At 36.8% G+C, this 8,108-nt stretch overlaps 1 pseudogene; it reads right to left on the bottom strand.

Moving 5' to 3' along the window:
* Positions 1–617: 617 nt before the first annotated feature.
* LOC123935877 lies at positions 618–2,170 on the bottom strand (annotated as a pseudogene).
* Between the last annotated feature and the right edge of the window lie 5,938 nt (positions 2,171–8,108).

Raw genomic sequence — 8,108 nt, 5'->3', positions numbered from 1 at the left:
TGGTATGCAGATTGTTATTTCTATTGGGAGGACTACTTGATTGTCTACTTCTAATTGTCATAGTTCTCCATGTTTCAGCTCTTGAGTTAGGGTTATATAGGAGTCAAAGTTTAGGTCTTCATAATCTGTGTACTCATAACTTCAGTATCATTGGTGACCCATAATTTTTGCAGTCAAGGAAGGATTATTGGCCCTTCCTTGGTCTCATTGGTCTCATCTATTATATAGAGGATTCATTATGAAGGTAAAGCAATTAAAATTAAAATGGCAGCAGGTAAGATAGTTCATACCGTTTCAAGTTCTTGAGCGTCTATAGTGCTGGTATGTGTTAGTTTAGTAGTTAATATTAATGAAATGATGTAAAGAACAAGAGAGCTGATTGAGAATATGATCATTAATGTATGGTCATGGAAATGTAATAGTTCTTCTATAATAGGGGAGGTTACATCTTGAAGGCCTATTTGGAAAGGATACACCATAGAGATATAAAGGACTTCGACATATAATTTGACTTTGACAAAGTCATGTAATTTTTACTAATATCTTTTTATCAAGAAAGATATGGTGGTTATGATATTGGCTTTAAACCAATTCTAGAGGGTTTAAACCAATTCAATTCCTTCCATTCTTATTTCGGTAATACTTAGGTTGGCTCTTTGATTGTGTGATATGGAGGATGCCATCCATGTAATCATTCAATGTTTGTTGAAGTAAGTTCTCCTATTATCACCTCTTGTTTGGATACAAAGTCTTCTCAGATTATGAAGATTATTAATATTACTGCCGTTAATGAGATAAATTAGCCCATGGAAGACACTGTTTCATGTTGCATAAGCATCTGGATAACTGGAATATCGTCGAGGTATTCCTGATAAGCCTATGAAATGTTGAGGAAAGAATGTTATATTTACTTCTATGAATATAATTGTAAAGTGGATTTTTGCTCAAATATCATTTAGTGTGTAACCTGTGAACAGTGGGAATCAATGGACAAACCCTCTTATGATTAAAAATACCGCCCCCATTGAAATGACATAATGGAATTGTGCTACCACGTAGTATGTGTCATGAAGAACAATATCTAATGATGAGTTTGATAATACAATATCTGTTAAACCACCCACTGGGAATAGAAAAATAAACCCTAGTCTTCATACTATAGCTGGAGATCATTTAATATCCCCTCCATGTAGAGTGGTCAGTCAGCTAAATACATTTACTCCCACTGGAATTGCAATGATTATAGTAGCTGAGGTAAAGTATGCTCGTGAACTGACATCCTTTCCTACTATAAACATGTGGTGGGCTCATAAAATAGATCCTAAGAAACTGATTGATATCACTGCTCAGGCTATTCCAGTGTAGCCGAATTGTTCTTTTTTTTTTTTTTTTTTTTCCCTGAGCAATAGTTTACAACATGTGAGATACTTCCAAATCCTGGTAGAATTAGAATATCTACTTTGGGATGTCCAAAAAATCAGAATAAGTGTTGATAGAGAATAGGGTCTCCTCCTCCAGCTGGGTCAAAGAAGGTAGTCGTTAGATTTCAGTCTGTGAGTAGTTTGGTAATACTGGCTTCTAGAACTGGTGATCATAAGAGTAGAAGTATAACTGTGATCAGGACAGATCATACGAATAGAGGAGTTTGATATTGTGATATTGCAGAGAAGTTTATGTTGATAATGATAGTAATAAAGTTAATGGTTCCTAGGATGGATGAGAAACTTGCCAGGTGTAGGGAGAAGATTATTGTGTCTACGGATGCTCCTGCATGTGTTAAATTTCCTGCTAGAGGAGGGTACAAAGTTCATCCTGTTCCTGCACCTGCTTCTAACATGGAAGAAGTTAGAAAGAGATGAAAGGAGGAGGGCAGAAGTCAAAAGCTTATATTATTTATTCGTGGAATTGCTATGTTGGGTGTGCCAATTATTAAGGGTACTAATCATTTTCTAAATCCTCTAATCATAATTGGCATTACTATAAAGAAAATTATTACAAATGCATAGGCACTTACAATTACGTTGTAGATTTGGTCATCTCCTATTAGAACACTTGGTTGGCCCAATTCAGCACAGATTAATAGGCTAAGAGCAGTGCCTACCATTCTGGCTCATGCACCAAATAAAGGGTCTTTATGATTTGTGGAGAATAAACATCACTTTATGAACATAGGTAAAATGGCCAATAAAGGCATTAGACTGTAAATTGAAGAATGGGGGGTTGAGTCCTCTTCTTACCAAGCTCTGTGGTGAAATATTACATTGAATTGCAAATTCAAAGAATCAGCTTCAACCCTGCTGGGGCTTCTCTCACCTTTTTTTTTTTTTTCTTCGAAGCAGGAGAAGTAGACTGAAGCCAGTTGACTAGGGTATTTATCTGCTAACTAAAGTATCATGGGATGATAGCCCACCAGTCTAGAAAGGCTTTAGCTTAATTAAAGTGATTTGTGTTCAGTAGATGTGAGATATACTCTTGCATTCCTTAAGGTGAGATGCAGGAGTTAAGTGAATGACACGTACTTAGGGCTTTGAAGGCACTTGGTGTTTTTAACCTAAGCTGCTAGAACTGTGTTAGTATTATTGGGGTTAATGGAAGTAATATGGTCGAAGTTACAATTAGTGAGGATAAAAGAATTACGTTTTTTTGTGTGTTTTCAAATTGCCATTTTATTTTTATGGTGTTTATTGAGGGGAATATAGTTAGTGCTGTTGCGTGTGTTAACCGCATATAAAAGTATAGGTTTAGTGGGGCTCTAATTGCTATAAATGTTCATATAAAAATTATATTTTTTTTTGTGAGTTCATGGATGATTATTCATTTAGGGATGAATCCTGAGAGGGGAGGTAGGCCTCCTAGTGATAATAGGATTGTTAGGATTAGTGAGGTAATTAGTGGGAGTTTGTTTCATATATGACATAGTGATAGTGTGGTTGTAGATGAACTGAGTGTGAACAGTATGAATGTTCCAAGTGTTATTGTAATGTAGATGATGAGGTTTAATATTATTATGGTAGGGTTATATGGTGTTACAGCAATCATTCATCCTGTGTGGGCGATTAATGAGTATGCTAGGATTTTTTGTAGTTGTGTTTGGTTAAGACCTCCTCAGCCTCCCGCTAAAATGGATATAATAACTATGGCTACAAATAAGTTTTGATTTATAAATGGAAAGATTTGGTATAGGACCAATAAGGGGGAGATTTTTTGTCAGGTTAGAAGAATTATTCCTGATGATAGTGTGATTCCTTGGGTTACTTCAGGTACTCAGAAGTGGAAGGGTGATAGTCCTAATTTTATTGCCAGAGCTACTGTTATTATGTTTGATGCGATTGGGTTAGGGGTATTTAGTATTGTTCATTGGCCTGTCAATAGTAGGTTAATAATAATCCCTAATATTATGAATATGGATGCAGTGGCTTTGGTAAGGAAATATTTTGTTGATGCTTCTATGGCTCATGGATTGATTTTTTAATTAAAATGGGGATAATAGCTAGTATATCTATTTTGAATCCAATTCAGATTGTCAGTCAGTGAGAGCTTTTTAGTACTATAATGTTTCCTGAAATGACAGTTGATATAATGATAGTAAGGATGGGGGGTTTAATTAGTATGGAAAGGGGATAAACCAACATTTTCGGGGTATGGGCCCAATAGCTTATTTAGCTGACCTTACTGTAGAATTTGATGTGAGTTCGGTAGCACAAAAATTTTTGAGTTCTTAGGATTAGGTTCAATTCCTATAATTCTAGAAATGAGAGGGCTCGAACCTCTATAATCAAAGTAACTCTTTGGTCAGACATATTTCTTATGTGTGGGGAGGAATACTTGCTGTTATAATGGGTAAGGCTACATGTCATATGCATAGGGCTAGTGTCAGGGGGAGAAAGTTTTTTCATAATAAATATATGAGTTGATCATAACGGAATTGTTAATAGGATGCTTGAATTCATAGGAAGGAAGTTGTTAGTAGAAGTGTTTTTATGGTAAAATTGATGGAGTATAGTTCCGGTAAGTATGGGTGTGGAATGCACCAAAACCAGGATAGTTATAAGGATATTAGTTATAATGATGTTGGCATATTCAGCTAGGAAAAATAGGATGAATGTTTCGGCTGCCTATTTGACGTTGAATCTGGAGACTAATTCTGATTCTCCTTCTGTTAGGTCAAATGGGGCGCAGTTTGTTTCTGCTGGGGTTGAGATAAATCATATTATAGATAAGGGCCATGCGGGGAGGATTAGTCATAGGTGTTCTTGTGTAGTAATAAGTGTGGATAGGGTAAAAGAGCCATTTATTAATAGTACTGATAAGAGGATAATGACTAGTGTGACTTCGTAGGAAATTGTTTGGGCTACAGCTCAAAGGGCCCCAATTAGGGCATATTTTGATTTTGAGGCTCATCTGGACCATAAAATAGAGTAAACAGGTAGGCTTGATATTGCTAGTATGAATAGGATTCCTGGGTTTATATTGATGAGAGGGTAAGGTATTTGTAATGGGGTTCATATGTTTAGTTTTAGGGCTAGGATAGTGATAGATGATGGTAGGGGTTGTAAAGGTTCTTTAGTGAGTAGTTTTATGGCATCTGCAACTGCTTGCAAGGGTCCATAGGATCCTACAATGTTCGGGCCTTTACGGAGTTGTATATACCCTAGGATTTTTCACTCCACTAATGTTAGAAAGGCTACAGCAAGTAGGATAGGTGCAATTAGTGAAATGACATTAATTATAAACATAATGTTAGGAAGGAGATTTGAACCTCTGAGAATAAAAGTTTAAGTTTCACCCAGTTACTGGGCTCTGCCACCCTTACAACCCCTATCTCTAGGGCTATGAAATGAAGGTGGACTCCTTAGATTAAGATTATATCCTCTATTAGTCCTAAGGCACTCCAATAGAATAGGCCTTAATTCTTTTGTCCTTTCGTACTGGGAGAAGTTGTTGTAATAGTTAGAAACTGACCTGGATTGCTCCCGTCGGAACTCAGATCACGTAGTACTTTAATTGTTGAACAAACAAATCTTTAATAGCTGCTGCACCATTGGGATGTCCTGATCCAACATCGTGGTCATAAACCCTATTGTTGATATGGACTCTCATATAGGATTGTGCTGTTACCCTTAGGGTACCTTGTTCCATTGATCAAATTTCTTGGATCAATAAATGGTACTATATTTTGACTGGTTTGTCTATATTTGCATCACTCCAAGGTTACTTTATTCTCTGAGGTCACCCCAACCTAAGTTGTTAATCCATTAATAATATTGTGTTATGCCTAACTGGTGATTAAATAGACTTATTATAGACTAGTTAATTGAAGCTCCATAGAGTCTACTCGTCTTGTTAGTTTATTCCCGCCTCTTCACAGGAAGATCATTTTCACTGATTGGAAGTAAGAGACAGTTAAACCCTCGTGTGGCCATTCATACAAGTCCTTACTTAGAGAACAAAGGATTATGCTACCTTTGCATGGTCAGGATACCGTGGCCGTTTAACTAGTGCCACTGGGCAGGCAGTGCCTCTAATACTGGGCATGCTGGAGGTGACATTTTTGGTAAACAGGCGGGGTTTGTGTTTGATGAGTTCCTTTTACTTCTTTTACTCTCTCCTTGTTTCATAGCTGTGTTGGGCCAACAATTGATTGGTTGAGTGTTTTATTATTAGTTTATTTTTATCATGTTGTTAACTATCAGTGGGTATTTGTTGACTGTTATAAACTTATGCAAGGAGAAATGCTTCTTGTTACTCATACTAGCATTATTGCTTCTATTATTAAATAGATTAGCCCAGTGGTAGTTGGGAGTTGGTTTAAGATTTTTGGAATCAGAGGGTTGGGTTGTTGAGCTTGAACACATTCTTAATTGGTGCCTGCTCTTAGGCTTACTATGGTTTTATTTAACTTTACTCTCTAAGTAAGGTTGTATCCTTATCCTAAAAATCTGTACCTTTTTGGATTATATTTTAAATTTACATTATAATTTTGGGATTTGTTGGGTAGATTTAAAGTTGAACAGGGATTCTATTCTGGGCAACAAGCTATCACCAGGATCATTAGCCTTTTCACCTTTACCTATAAATCTTCTCACTATTTTGCAAAATAGGTGTGTTTATCCCTGTGGTTTGTTCATAGGTAGCTCATCTGGATTTGGGGGAGTTAGCTTAAGATCTCTTCACTAAATCATTCTAGCTAGCTCATTATGCAAAAGGTATAAGGGGCGATCTTTTCTGTTTATTACTTTAAAATTTCTTTCATCATTCCCTTATGGTACTTTCTCTATAGCTCCAAGTAAAATTTCTATCTCCTATACATTAATGATGTAATTGAATGCTTTGATTAGAGGCTTATTGTAGTAGTTGAGTTAGTGGTTGATTGGGCTAGGTTTGGTTCAATGTGGTCATTGGTGTGTGAAATCTTCTGGGTGTAAGCCAGATGCTTTAATTAAGCTACACTTTGATTTATCCAAGCACATGTTCCGTTATGTTTACCTTGTTATGACTTATCTCTTCTTGAGTTGGTTTAGTCTGTATTATGTAGTGTTTGGGTGAATTGCTTGAGGAGGGTGATGGGCAGTGTGTGCATGCTTCATGGCCCTATTCAATTAAGCTCTCTATTCCTAATTGACTACTAAATCCACCTTTAGTTTTGGTTTCCATAAAAAATTTTGTGAGCATATTCTTGATTAGAAAATTCAGCCCAGAGGCGCCTGGGTGGCTCAGTGGGTTAAAGCCTTGGCCTTCAGCTCAGGTCATGGGATTCAGCCCAATGTCCTGGGATTGAGCCCCACATTGGGCTCTCTGCTCGGCAGGGAGCCTGCCTCCCCCTCTCTCTGTGCCTGCCTCTCGGCCTACTTGTGATTTCTGTCTGTCAAATAAATAAAATCTTTAAAAAAAATTCAGCCCATTTCTTCCCACTTCATGGCTTACACCTTGACCTAACTTTTTATGTGTAATTATTATGATTACTTTTCTTCCTTTTGAGGGTTTGCTGAAGATGGTGGTATATAGATTGACTTAGCTTGAAGTGGTGAGGTTTATCGGTGTTTACCCATTATAGAACAGGCTCCTCTAGAGGGATGTTAAGCACCGCCAAGTCCTTTGAGTTTTAAGCTGTTGCTAGTAGTTCTCAGGCAGATAATTTTGTTGTACAAATTATTTATGTTTAAGGCTGAGTGGAGTGGGGTATCTAATACCAGTTTGGGTTTCAGCTATTGTGTGGTCGGAAATAACAAAGTCACTTTCATGGTATATTTTATGTTAATAGTAGCTTTTAATGGACTGGTTAAATTTTAACTTTAGTGTGATGTAGTACTTAACATGTTTTAGGCTGTGTGCCTATTAATTTGGGTTAATCGTATGATCACGGTGGCTGGCATGAAATTTACCAACTCTTAATGTTAGCATGACTTAGTCAAACTTTCGTTCATGGCTTAATTTTTGTCACTGCTGTATCCCGTGGGGGTGTGGTTGAGCAAGTTGTTATGAGCTACTTATTTAGTGTGCTTGATACCTGCTCCTTTTAATCAGTTTGGGGCTTCAGAGGCATTTTCACTGGGAAGTGGAGACTTGCATGTGTAATTCTGTTAATAATCAATAGGAAGGCTAGGACCAAACCTTCACGTTTATGGAGTCTTATGACTCTTCTAAGCATTTTCAGTGCCTTTCCTTATTTAGTTAATGTATTTAGGCACAGTAATTTAATTATTAGTATTAAATGTAAGTTGCTAGTATTATTAAATTAGAGGTGGGGTACTACATCTATAGATAGCTTTCTTGAATAGATTATTCTGGATAAATTAGCAATAGAGATTAATACATGGAGTATCACTATAAGTGGCTTCTTATATATGTTGCATGTGCTTAGTTCTGTTTTTGGAGTTTGGAAGGACAATTTTAAGTGTTTGTGTACTTTTGAAGTTATGGAGAGGATAAAGGGGGTTTGATTTAGCTAGTTTCTATCTGTTGAATATGCGTATATGTGTAACTGTGTACGTGTGTATGTCCTGTAACTATTGACTGAATTGCACCTTATGGTTGTGCAATGTGGATAAAGGATGATGTTAAGCACAGCTACAAGTTATTTGAATGCAACGAGGCTTTTACAGCCATAG

The sequence above is a fragment of the Meles meles genome, chromosome Y (assembly GCF_922984935.1).
Source record: "Meles meles chromosome Y, mMelMel3.1 paternal haplotype, whole genome shotgun sequence".
NCBI lineage: Eukaryota > Metazoa > Chordata > Mammalia > Carnivora > Mustelidae > Meles > Meles meles.
This window is presented reverse-complemented; position numbering and strand designations above follow the sequence as displayed.